General features: G+C 39.6%; 1 pseudogene; it reads right to left on the bottom strand.

Annotated features, from left to right (window-relative positions):
- LOC116536579 overlaps window positions 1-10604 on the bottom strand; it is a 40169-nt pseudogene extending 29565 nt beyond the window's left edge.
- Window positions 10605-12890: the final 2286 nt, after the last annotated feature.

Genomic DNA, 12890 nt, shown 5'->3' with positions numbered 1-12890 from the left:
AACAACTTCTAAGATAATATATGTGTCATTCAAGATTGCTTTTGTTCCCAGACTCATATAAGTGTTCATACCCATTGTTATATGACATTTGCCATTATACAGATACTAAAGCATGATCAAAGGATCCATCTTATAGTTTGTTTTGCTGTTCTTTCACAAGTATCTGCCACCAGGTGAACTGTGGAGGTTAAATTATAAATTGCTAGTCAGATCATTAAGGTCTTTTTCTAGAGAGTGTGTATTAGTCCATTTTCATGCTGGCGATAAAGACGTACCTGAGACTGGGAAGAAACAGAGGTTTTAATTGGATTTATAGTTCCACATGGCTGGGGAGGCCTTGGAATCAAGGCAGGAGGTGAAAGGTACTTTCTAAATGGTGGCAGCAAGAGAGAAATGAGAGATAAGCACAAGCAGAAACCCCTGATAAAATCAACAGATCTTGTGAGATTTATTTACTACCATGACAACAGTATGGGGAAAACTACCCCGTAGTTTAATTTTTTCCTACTGGCTCCCTCCCACAACATGGGGCAATTGTGGGGTCTGCAGTTCAAAATGAGATTTAGGTGGGTACACAGCCAAGCCATACTATTCCATTCCTGGCCCTTCCCAGATCTCATGTCCTCACATTTCAAGCCTAATTATGCCTTCCCAACAGTTCCTCAAAGTCTTAACTCATTTTAGCATTAACTCAGAAGTCCACAATTCAAAGTTTCATATGAGACCAGAAAAGTCTGTTCTAACTATGAACTTGTAGAATCAAAAGCAAGTTATTTACTCTCTAGATACAAAGGGAGTATAGGCATTGGGTAAATACAGGCATTCCAAATGGAAGAAATTTTCCAAAACAAAGGAGTTAAAACCCCATGCAAGTCCTAAATCCAGCAAGGCAGTCAAATTTTAACATTTCAAAATGATCTTTTTTGACTCCAAGTCTAACATCTGGGTCATGCTGATATAAGAGTTGGGTTCCCATGGTCTTGGGAAGTTCTGTCTCTTTGGCTTTGTAGGGTACAGCCTCCTACCTGGCTGCTTTCATGGGCTGGCATTGAGTGTCTGTGGTTTTTTTCAGGTGCATCTGTAAGCTATTGGTGGATCTACAATTCTGGGGTCTGATGGATGGTGGCCCTTTTCTCACAGCTCTACTAGGTAGTGACCCAGTGTGGACTCTGTTTAGGGGCACCCACCCCCCATTTTCCTTATGCACTGCCTTAGCAGAGGTTCTCCATGAGTGCCCCACTTCTGTAGCAAACTTCTGCCTGGACATCCAGTCACTTCCATACATGCTGTAAAACATAGGCAGAGGTTCCCAAACCTCAATTCTTGACATCTCTTTACTGGCAGGCTCAATACCACATGGAAGCTGCCAAGGCTTGGGGCTTGCACCCTCTGAAGCCCTCTCTGAGCTGTACCTTGGCCCCTGTTAGTCACAACTGGGGTGGCTGGGGGCAGGACAACAAGTCCCTAGACTGCACACAGCAGAGAGACTCTGGATCCAGCCCAAGAAATCATTTTTTCCTCCTAGGCTTCTGGGGCTGTGTTAAGAGGGGCCGCTGCAAAGGTCTCTGATGTGCCCCAGAGATATTTTCCCGATTGTCTTTGTGACTAACATTTAGATCCTCATTACTTATGCAAATTTATGCAGAAAGCTTGACTTTCTCCTCAGAAAACAGGATTTTCTTTTTATTGTATTGTCAGACTACAAATGTTCTGACCTTTTATGATGTTTCCCTTTTAAAATTGAATGCCTTTAACAACACCCAAGTCATATCTTGAATGCTTTGCTGTTTAGAATTTTCTTCCACTAGATCTCCTAAATCATCTCTCTCAAGTTTAAAGTTGCACACATCTTTAGGGCAGGGGAATAAAGGTGCCATTCTCTGCTAAAACATAACAAGAGTCACCTTTATCTATTTCCCAACAAGTTTCTTATCTCCATCTAAGACATTTTTAGCCTAGATTTCATTGTCCATATCATTATCAACATTTTGGTAAAAGCCATTTAAAAAGTCTGTAGGGAGTTCCAAAATTTCTCACATTTTCCAGCCTTCTTCTAAGTCCCCCAAAATGTTCCAGCCTCTGCCTGTTACCAAGTTCCAAGGTTGCTCCTACTTTTTCAGGTATCTTTTCAGCAGTGCCCCACTCTACTGGTACCAGTTTACCGTTTTTATGCTGCTGATAAAGACATCCAAGACTGGGTAATTTAGTTCAAAACGACAACAAAAAAAAGGTTTAATGGACTCACGGTTCCATGTGGCTGGGGTGGCCTCACAATTATGGTAGAAGGTGAAAGGCACGTCTCACATGGCAGCAGACAAGAGAAGAGAGTTGAGAACTAAGCAAAAGGGGTTTCCCCTTAAAAAACTCGTGAGACTTATTCAGTACCACAGGAATAGTATGGGTGAAACTGCCCTCATGATTCAATTATCTCCGACTGGGTCCCTCCCGTAACATGAGGGAATTATGGGAGCTACAATTCAGTAGGAGATTTGGGTGAAGACACAGCCAAGTTATATCATAGTGAAAACTGAGAGTTGAAATTAAAATGTAAGTCTATATTTAAATATAACTTTTTTCTTGAAGATTGATACATACTGAGATGGCATTAATTTTTTCTCATATTTTTAATAAACTTTGTTTGGAAACATAACATTTGGAGCAATGTTTAAGATATATGTACATCTACCCTCTTATTATCACATGATGTATTTAACATTTTAACATTAGTTACCTCAGTTCTATGATTACACTCAACTTTTCCATTTGTAGTATGTTTTACTATTCTAAGGTCTGTTTACTACTCCTAGCACTATTTTGGCACCTAAAACCTGTAAATGTCTACTTTCAGCCAATTCTAATGCATAGTGATCTTCAACTCTAGTCATTTCATCAGAGAGAAGATACTAACTTTGAACTGTTAATGTCTTATCCAGTTCACTTAAAAAAGAGAAACACACTTTTGACTTCCTCTGCCCTGGCTGAACTTATAGCATGTTTCTTTATTTTAGATATTTTTCATTTTTCCCAGCTATACTGAATGATATTCCAGAGCCTTCAAACTTGTGTTTTCTGCTTTTGGTGCAGATGTTCTATAGAAGCCTACTTTTTTTTTTAATTCCTACTGAAAATTTTAAACCATTTTTTTTATCTGACAGAAGAAAGCTTTTTAAAGTAAACATACAATGAGTTGTCATATCTTTTTCCTTTAATGTGATATTCATACTCTAAATTTATATTAAGGTAGTATTAATTTAGTGGGAATAGGCCCATAAGATGCTAGATGTTTATATTTTACTCTCATATTGTTTAGACTACTTATCTACCAGGGCATTCTCCCATTTAGGAATATACTAAATATTTGTCAAGAATACCTGGAAATTTCATAGCAATATTGGCAAAATGCTATTGGAGTTTTGCATTTTTAAATTATATCGTAACATAAACAATATCCTGGCCAGATACATATAATCTAGGTGTAGAAAAAGTAGCCAAATTTATCAAATAACCCTTAGACCGCAAAGTGTAATATTTGAAGTTAGACTTACATATTGGCTCCACCCCTTACTAGATGAGTACTAGAAAATCAAAGTTTTGGAAGCTTTATTTTGTCATCTATTAAATAGAGATAATGGTGCTGACAGAATTGTTGTGCTGATTAAACTCTAGAAAATAACATATGTAGAATGCCTGATACACTATAGGCATTAAACAAATGTTCATTTTCATTTGTATCTTTCTGGAAATTTAATAAATATTAATCCTCACTAAACTCTAGACAGTTACTAAGAATGTGTTAAATTGTTGCTGCCTAAAACATGCTGAAATTTGGTAAAAAATATAGTATCAACTACATTGAAAGAGGCTGAAATGCTAGGGGTTAATAGATAGTAGCTATGCTATCTGCCAAGCTTTTGATAATCCTTATGTTATCTTTATATTTCAAAGCAATCCTAATAAGTATTATTATCTTCAGTTTATAGATAAGGAAACTGAGGTACAAGTAAGATAAACAGCAATAGTCACAACTACTGGTGGTGGCAGAGTAATACATAAACCAATATTGTTCTTATTATTCTTTTTTATTATTGCATTTTAGGTTTTGGGGTACATGTGAAGAACATGTAAGATTGTTGCATAGGTACACACGTGGCAGTGTGATTTGCTGCCTTCCCCCCCATCACCTACATCTGGCATTTCTCCCCATGCTAACTCTCCCCAACTCCCCATCCCCCGCTGTCCCTCCCCTGTTTCCCCCCAACTGACCCCAGTGTGTAGTGCTCCCCTCCCTGTGTCCATGTGTTCTCATTGTTCAACACCCACCTATGAGTGAGAACATGCGGTGTTTGATTTTCTGCTCTTGTGTCAGTTTCTCGAGAATGATGGTTTCCAGGTTAATCCATGTCCCTACGAAGGACCCAAACTCATCATTTTTGATGGCTGCATAATATTCCATGGTATATATATGCCACATTTTCCCTGTCCAATCTGTCATCAATGGGCATTTGGGTTGGTTCCAGGTCTTTGCTATTGTAAACAGTGCTGCAATGAACATTCGTGTGCACGTGTCCTTATAGTAGAACAATTCATAATCCTTTGGATATATACCCAGTAATGGGATTGCTGGGTCAAATGGAATTTCTATTTCTAGGTCCTTGAGGAATCGCTGCACTGTCTGTTCCACAATGGTTGAACTAATTTACACTCCCACCAACAGTGTAAAAGTGTTCCTATTTCTCCACATCCTCTCCAGCATCTGTTGTCTCCAGATTTTTTAATGATCGCCATTCTAACTGGCGTGAGATGGTATCTCAATGTTGTTTTGATTTGCATTTCTCTGATGACCGTGATGATGAGCATTTTTTCATATGTTTGTTGGCCTCATGTATGTCTTCTTTTGTAAAGTGTCTGTTCATATCCTTCGCCCACTTTTGAATGGGCTTGTTTGTTTTTTTCTTGTAAATCTGTTTTAGCTCTTTGTAAATTTTGGATATCAGCCCTTTGTCAGATGGGTAAACTGCAAAAATTTTTTCCCAATCTGTTGGTTGCTGATTCACTCTAATGACTGTTTCTTTTGCCATGCAGAAGCTGTGAAGTTTGATTAAGTCCCATTTGTCTATTTTGGTTTTTGTTGCCAATGCTTTTGGTGTTTTGGTCATGAAGTCCTTGCCTACTCCTATGTCCTGAATGGTTTTGCCTAGATTTTCTTCTAGGGTTTTTATGGTGTTAGGTCTTATGTTTAAGTGTTTAATCCATCTGAAGTTAATTTTAGTGTAAGGTGTCAGGAAGGGGTCCAGTTTCTGCTTTCTGCACATGGCTAGCCAGTTTTCCCGACACCATTTATTAAACAGGGAATCCTTTCCCCATTGCTTGTTTTTGTCAAGTTTGTCAAAGATCAAATGGTTGTAGATGTGTTGTATTGCCTCTGAGGCCACTATTATGCTCCATTGGTCTATATCTCTGTTTTGGTACCAGTACCATGCTGTTTTGATTACTGTATCCTTATAGTAGAGTTTGAAGTCCGATAGTGTGATGCCTCCCGCTTTGTTCTTTTTACTTATAATTGACTTGGCAATGTGGGCTCTCTTTTGGTTCCATATGAAGTTTAAGGTGTTTTTTTTCCAGTTCTGTGAAGAAGGTACATTAGTAGGTTGATCGGGACAGCATTGAATCTGTAAATTACTTTGGGCAGTATGGCCATTTTCATGATATTGATTCTTCCTAGCCATGAACATGGAATGTTTCTCCATCTGTTTGTGTCTTCTCTTATCTTGTTGAGCAGTGGTTTGTAGTTCTCCTTGAAGAGGTCCTTTACGTTCCTTGTTAGTTGTATTCCTAGGTATTTTATTCTCTTTGTAGCAATTGTGAATGGCAGTTTGTTCTTGATTTGGCTCTCTTTTAGTCTGTTATTGGTGAATAGGAATGCATGTGATTTTTGCACATTGATTTTGTATCCTGAGACTTTGCTGAAATTGTTTATCAGTTTCAGGAGATTTGGGGCTGAGACAATGGGGTCTTCTAGATATACAATCATGTCGTCTGCAAATAGAGACAATTTGACTTCCTCTTTTCCTATTTGAATACCATTTGTTTCTTTTTCTTGCCTGATTGCTCTGGCTAGAACTTCCAGTACTATATTGAATAGGAGTGGTGAGAGAGGGCATCCTTGTCTAGTGCCAGATTTCAAAGGGAATGCTTCCAGTTTTTGCCCATTCAGTATGATATTGGCTATTGTTTTGTCATAAATAGCTTTTATTATTTTGAGATATGTTCCGTCAATATCTAGTTTGTTGAGGGTTTTTAGGATAAAGGGCTCTTGAATTTTGTCAAAGGCCTTCTCTGCATCAATTGAGATAATCATGTGGTTTTTGTCTTTGGTTCTGTTTATGTGGTGAATTACGTTTATAGACTTGCGTAGGTTGAACCAGCCTTGCATCCCCGGGATGAAGCCTACTTGATCATGGTGGATAAGCTTTTTGATGTGCTTTTGCAGTTGGCTTGCCGGTATTTTATTGATGATTTTTGGACCTATGTTCATCATGGATATTGGCCTGAAGTTTTCTTTTCTTGTTGAGTCTCTGCCGGGTTTTGGTATCAGGATGATGTTGGTCTCATAAAATGATTTGGGAAGGATTCCCTCTTTTTGGATTATTTGGAATAGTTTCAGAAGGAATGGTACCAGCTCCTCTTTGTATGTCTGGTAGAATTCGGCTGTGAACCCGTCTGGACGTGGGCTTTTTTTGGGTGGTAGGCTCTTAATTGCTGCCTCAACTTCAGACCTTGTTATTGGTCTATTCAGGGTTTCAACTTCTTCCTGGTTTAGGCTTGGGAGGAGGCAAGTGTCCAGGAATTTATCCATTTCTTCCAGGTTTACTAGTTTATGTGCATAGAGTTGTTTGTAATAATCTCTGATGATGGTTTGAATTTCTGTGGAATCTGTGGTGATATCCCCTTTATCGTTTTTTATTGCATCAATTTGGTTATTCTCTCTTTTCTTTTTTATTAATCTGGCTAGTGGTCTGCCTATTTTGTTGATCTTTTCAAAAAACCAGCTCCTGGATTTGTTGATTTTTTGAAGGGTTTTTTGTGTCTCTGTCTCCTTCAGTTCTGCTCTGATCTTAGTTATTTCTTGTCTTCTGCTAGGTATTGAGTTTTTTTGATCTTGCTCCTCTAGCTCTTTCAATTTTGACGATAGGGTGTCAATTTTAGATCTCTCCTTGCTTCTCATGTAGGCACTTATTGCTATATATTTTCCTCTAGAGACTGCTTTAAGTGTGTCGCAGAGATTCTGGTATGTTGTGTCTTCATTCTCGTTGGTTTCGAAGAACATCTTTATTTCTGCCTTCATTTCATTGTTTATCCAGTCAACACTCAAGAGCAAGTTGTTCAGTTTCCATGAAGCTGTGCGGTTCTGAGTTAGTTTCTGGATTCTGAGTTCTAACTTGATTGCACTGTGGTCTGAGAGACTGTTTGTTATGATTTCCATTCTTTTGCATTTGTTGAGGAGTGATTTGCTTCCAATTATGTGGTCAATTTTAGAGTAGGTGTGATGTGGTGCTGAGAAGAATGTATATTCTGTGGATTTGGGGTGGAGAGTTCTGTAAATGTCTGTTAGGTTTGCTTGTTCCAGGTTTGAGTTCAAGTTCTGGATATCCTTGTTAATTTTCTGTTTGATTGATCTGTCTAATATTGACAATGGGGTGTTAAAGTCTCCCATTATTATTGTGTGGGAGTCTAAGTCTCTTTGTAAGTCATTAAGAACTTGCCTTATGTATCTGGGTGCTCCTGTATTGGATGCGTATATATTTAGGATCGTTAGCTCTTCTTGTTGCTTCGACCCTTTTACCATTATGTAATATCCTTCTTTGTCTATTTTATCAGAGATGAGAACTGCAACTCATGCTTTTTTTTGCTCTCCATTTGCTTGGTAAATCTTCCTCCATCCCTTTATTCTGAGCCTTTGTGTATCCTTGCATGTGAGATGGGTTTCCTGCATACTGCACATCAACGGGTTTTGGCTTTTTATCCAATTTGCCAGTCTGTGTCTTTTGATTGGGACATTTAGTCCATTTACATTCAGGGTTAATATTGTTATGTGTGAATTTGATACTGCCATTTTGATGCTAGCTGTCTGTTTTTACCATTAGTTGATGCAGATTCTTCATTGTGTTGATGCTCTTTACCATTTGGTATGTTTTTGGAGTGGCTGGTGCTGGTTCTTCCTTTCTATGTGTAGAGCCTCTTTCAGGAGCTCTTATAAAGCAGGCCTGGTGGTGATAAAATCTCTGAGTACTTCCTTGTTCACAAAGGATTTTATTTTTCCTTTACTTATGAATCTTAGTTTTGCTGGGTACAAAATTCTGGGTTGAGTGTTGTTTTCTTTAAGGATGTTGAATATTGGCCCCCACTCTCTTCTGGCTTGTAGGGTTTCTGCTGAGAGATCTGCTGTGAGTTTGATGGGCTTCCCTTTGTGGGTAACCCGACCTTTCTCTCTGGCTGCCCTTAGCACTTTCTCCTTCATTTCAACACTGGTGAATCAGACGATTATGTGCCTTGGGGTCGCTCTTCTTGAGGAATATCTTTGTGGTGTTCTCTGTATTTCCTGGACCTGAATATTGGCCTGCCTTGCTAGTTTGGGGAAGTTTTCCTAGATAATATCCTGAAGAGTATTTTCCAGCTTGGATTCATTTTCTTCGTCACATTCAGGTACACCTATCAAACGTAGATTAGGTCTTTTCACATAGTCCCACATTTCTTGGAGACTTTGTTCATTCATTTTGAATCCTTTTTTCTCTAATCTTGCCTTCTCATTTTATTTCATTGAGTTGATCTTCAACCTCTGATATCCTTTCTTCTGCTTGGTCAATTTGGCTGTTGAAACTTGTGCATGCTTCGTGAAGTTCTCGTGTTGTGTTTTTCAGCTACATCAATTCACTTATATTCCTTTCTAAGTTGTCCATTCTCATTAGCATTTCATCAAATATTTTTTCAAGGTTCTTAGTTTCCTTGCATTGGTTTAGAACATGTTATTTTAGCTTGTAGAAGTTTCTTATTACCCACCTTCTGAAGCCTGATTCTTTCATTTAATCACACTCATTCTCCATCCAGCCTTGTTCCCTTGCTGGTGAGGAGTTGTGATCTCTTGTAGGAGGAGAGGTGCTCTGGTTTTGGGTGTTTTCATCCTTTTTGCACTGGTTTCTTTGCATCTTTGTGGATTTATCCACCTGTCGTCTTTGTAGTGCTGACTTTCAGATTGGGTCTCTGAGTGGACGTCCAATTTATTGATGATGAAGTTATTTCTGTTTCTTAGTTTTCCTTCTAACAGTCTGGGCCCTCTGCTGTAGGATCGCTGAGGTCCACTCCAGGCCCTGCTTGCCTGGGGATCACCTGTAGCAGCTGCAGAACAGTAACGGTTGCTGCCAGTTTCTTCTTCTGCTATCTTTTTCACAGAAGGATACCTGCCAAAAGTCAGTCTGATCTCTCCTTTTTGAGGTGACTCTTTGGATATACAGGGGTCAGGGAGCTGATTGAGGAGACAGTCTGTCCTTTATAGGAGCTCAAGTGTTGAGCTGTGAGCTCTGTTGTTCATTCAGAGCTGCTGGGCAGGTACATTTAGATCTGCTGCAGCAGAACTCATAAACCACTTTTTGTTCCCAGGTGCTCTGTCCCAGGGAGTTAGGGCTTTATTTATGAGTTTCCATTATGCTGCTGCCTTTTTTTTCAAGGCTGCCCTGCCTAGCTAGGAGGCAGCCTAGTCACTGTCTGCTTGCAGAGGCTTTGCTGAGCTGCTGTGGGCTCTGCCCAGCTGCCATGTGAACTTCCCTGCAGTCCTGTTTATATGAGTGTAGTTAGAACTGCCTCGGCAGTGGTGGCCCACCTCTGTATTGGCGGACTCTCTCTGTAATGGTGGGCTGCCTTGGTAATGGCAGGCTGCCTCAGCAATGGCAGACTGCCTCTGTAGTGGTGGAGTCCCTCAGTAATGGCAGACGCCCATCCACCACAGAGCTGGACCGTCCTGCATTCAGCTGTGCTTGCTGTGAAACTCTCAATCCAGAGAGTTTCTGATTGCTGTTCTTTTGTAGGGGTGAGACCAGCTGAGCATGATCACCTGGCTCCCTGCCTCAGAGCCTTTTTTTTTTTTTTTTAGTTGAACAGTCAACTCTCTTCCAGTTGTTCTAGTTGTCTGTTGAAATGGCACCGGGATCTGTGTGATTTCCCATGCAGCGACTCACTGCACCGGCTTAAACAGCGGCACTGAGATTCGTGGTGCTTTTTTTGCCCAGGAATCTTCTGGCCTGGCTCCCTGTTCAGTCCCCTTTTTAATCAGATGAATGGGTGACTTCCTGGGGCTCCAATCGCCAGCTAAAAGGGCACCCGGACCAGTGTATTTTGTATGGAGAACCGCTGCACCAGGGCGCCGGCAAAGCAGTGGCGCCGGGCAAAGCAGCCACACTGGCCAGAACAGCCACACTGATGACCCGTGGGACTCCTCCACCTGTGAATCTCCTGGTCTGTAGGCAATAAAAATCCATCTGGAAGTGTGGCGTCCACTCACCCTCTGTGCTTTCACTGAGAGCTACAATCCTGAGCTGTTCCTACATGGCCATCTTGGATCTTCCCCCTCTTATTATTCTTAAAATTCACACTCTTTCATTTAAAAATTTATTCTCAAATACTGTTAATAAATAGGTATCTATAGGTATTCAGAAATTTCTTGAGACTCTGAAGTTAAAAAAAATTTTGGGTATATTAATTCAGGAAATGGAACTCTTGTGGTCCTCATATGGAGATAAACCCTTCCATGATATTATGTTAGTACTCAGAATGACCTGGCTTGTAACTTAGCTGGCAATTTCTGATAGTCCCCTTTATCTGATAATGGGGTTTTGTGTTCAGTTATCACTGTGTGTCCTTGGTATTTGACATGTGGAAATTCAGATGGGCACTTTCAAGTTTCACCATAAATTCTATTTGACAAATAGTACTTTAGCAACACCCTGAACTGCCCCAAATGTTCATATATATTCTGTATATATAGAATTAGGCAATCCATGTGTTCTATAGCAAATAACATAGTTACCAGATTAAAATGTCAACCAGGTATTGGAAAGAACAAAGTGAAAATATTGATTTAAAGGGTAATTTGTTAAATTGGAGGTTTTCAAAGGGTATTTTCAGTAACACAATTTTGGAGGAATGTCCAGTACAAAATAAGTAAAGAAGCAAACGTACAAAAACAAAGAAAACAAAATGATTTATTAGTCACTTAAATTTGGGACAAATGGATACTGTATCATTGTACTGGAGAGTCAGAAATGTACATTAGCATAGCATGAGTCTGAGGTAATCTATTTTTTAAATGTAAAGAAATGCTGGATTTTTTTAAATACAGAGGCTTCCAGACTGATTTGCCTCTGGAATATTGTGTGTGTGTGTGTGTGTGTGTGTGTGTGTGAGAGAGAGAGAGAGAGAGAGAGAGAGAGAGGGGGAGAGATACATGTGTTTAAAAAGTTTTTCTTAGGCACCTGATCTATTACTATTTCAATAAACTTTACAGACTTCTAGAAGAGTAGCAATGTGAAGAGCTCAAAAATTTCTGTCCAGAAAGACATCTATTAGGCTTATGTAACTTAGCAAACACAAATTTTCAAAATATTTAGAGATTTGATCAAAGGACTTAAAACCAACTGAGGAGCATTTAGTCAAGAAAATATATAGAAACTAAACAAAAGCAGTGAGATTGTGTGACATTCAAGCTAGGGACTGCACCCAGGCAAACAAAACTCTGCATTTTGGAAAAATCTGATTCTGCAGGTTTTTCAGCTGTGTGACAGCTCCCTTCTCCCATAGATGCCTGGCACAGAAGAGCTATTCTAAGTTATTTCAGAAGCTGTTGAACATCATAGGATTCCATTTTTTTAACAGCTATGTGCTGTAGAAGGCCTATATTTAGCAGGTGCACCAGCCATGCAGCATTCATTACCCCACCCCCACCACTTGATACATGGGAACTACCTGGATAAGGCAGCTGGTGAAGAGCGAAGTCCCATTTTCCCATATAGCACAATGTTGTGGAAGACCTGCTCTGGTGGGCTTGGCAGTGAAATGGAACCTGCTACCTCTGCCAGGTTTCAAGGATGTAAGAGTTATTTTGGGGAGATTTATGAGCTAGGAAATATCCTATCCTTCCCTGATGTGATCTATAGAAGATCCGTATGGGTAGTGGCCACAGCTTTGTGGGAGCACCAGCTTCCATTTGCACTTACCAGAGTTCCTTCTCTATAACATAGATGTGCTTCTGTGAGAGAGTGAGAGAAGTTTTCAAAAACTGAATTTCCTGATACCTGCCAAGGAACTAACTTTAAATGGACCAAACTGTAGAATAATACATGCCCCTATGGAGTTGCTGAACACAATATAGCAAACAACTAGCAATGTGTGAGACCCAGTGCCTGGATGTGATGGAAATATTTCCAGGCTAACCAATAGCTTAACACGGATATCAGGAAAAGACAGTCAAAGAAAGCATGGCCAAGAACAAAGTCATCAGTGGTGGTCAGGGAGACTCATGTGCATACCTAAGGCTGTAACCACCAAAGGTCGTATATTATGGGGAAACAGACTTTACTGCACTTTTATATTCAACTCATTAAAAAATAAGCAAAAGAGCAAGCAGTGACATAAAATCCCAGGAATGAGTAGTTAGTATCCAAAATCACCACAATATATTATTAATATTTAAATGTTCCATTTTGTATTTAAAAAAATAATCAGCTTAAAGAAACCAGAAAGTTTGACATATACAATGTTAAAATGCTGCCAAAAAGCTGTCTTTCATGGTATGCAGATGTAAGATACAGCCAACAGAGTTAAAAACAGCTATTATAAATATG

This window comes from Sapajus apella, unplaced genomic scaffold (assembly GCF_009761245.1).
Source record: "Sapajus apella isolate SASKATOON/1434 unplaced genomic scaffold, GSC_monkey_1.0 scaffold102, whole genome shotgun sequence".
NCBI lineage: Eukaryota > Metazoa > Chordata > Mammalia > Primates > Cebidae > Sapajus > Sapajus apella.
The sequence above is the reverse complement of the archived record's forward strand: the minus strand, read 5'-3'. Positions and strand labels throughout refer to the sequence as shown.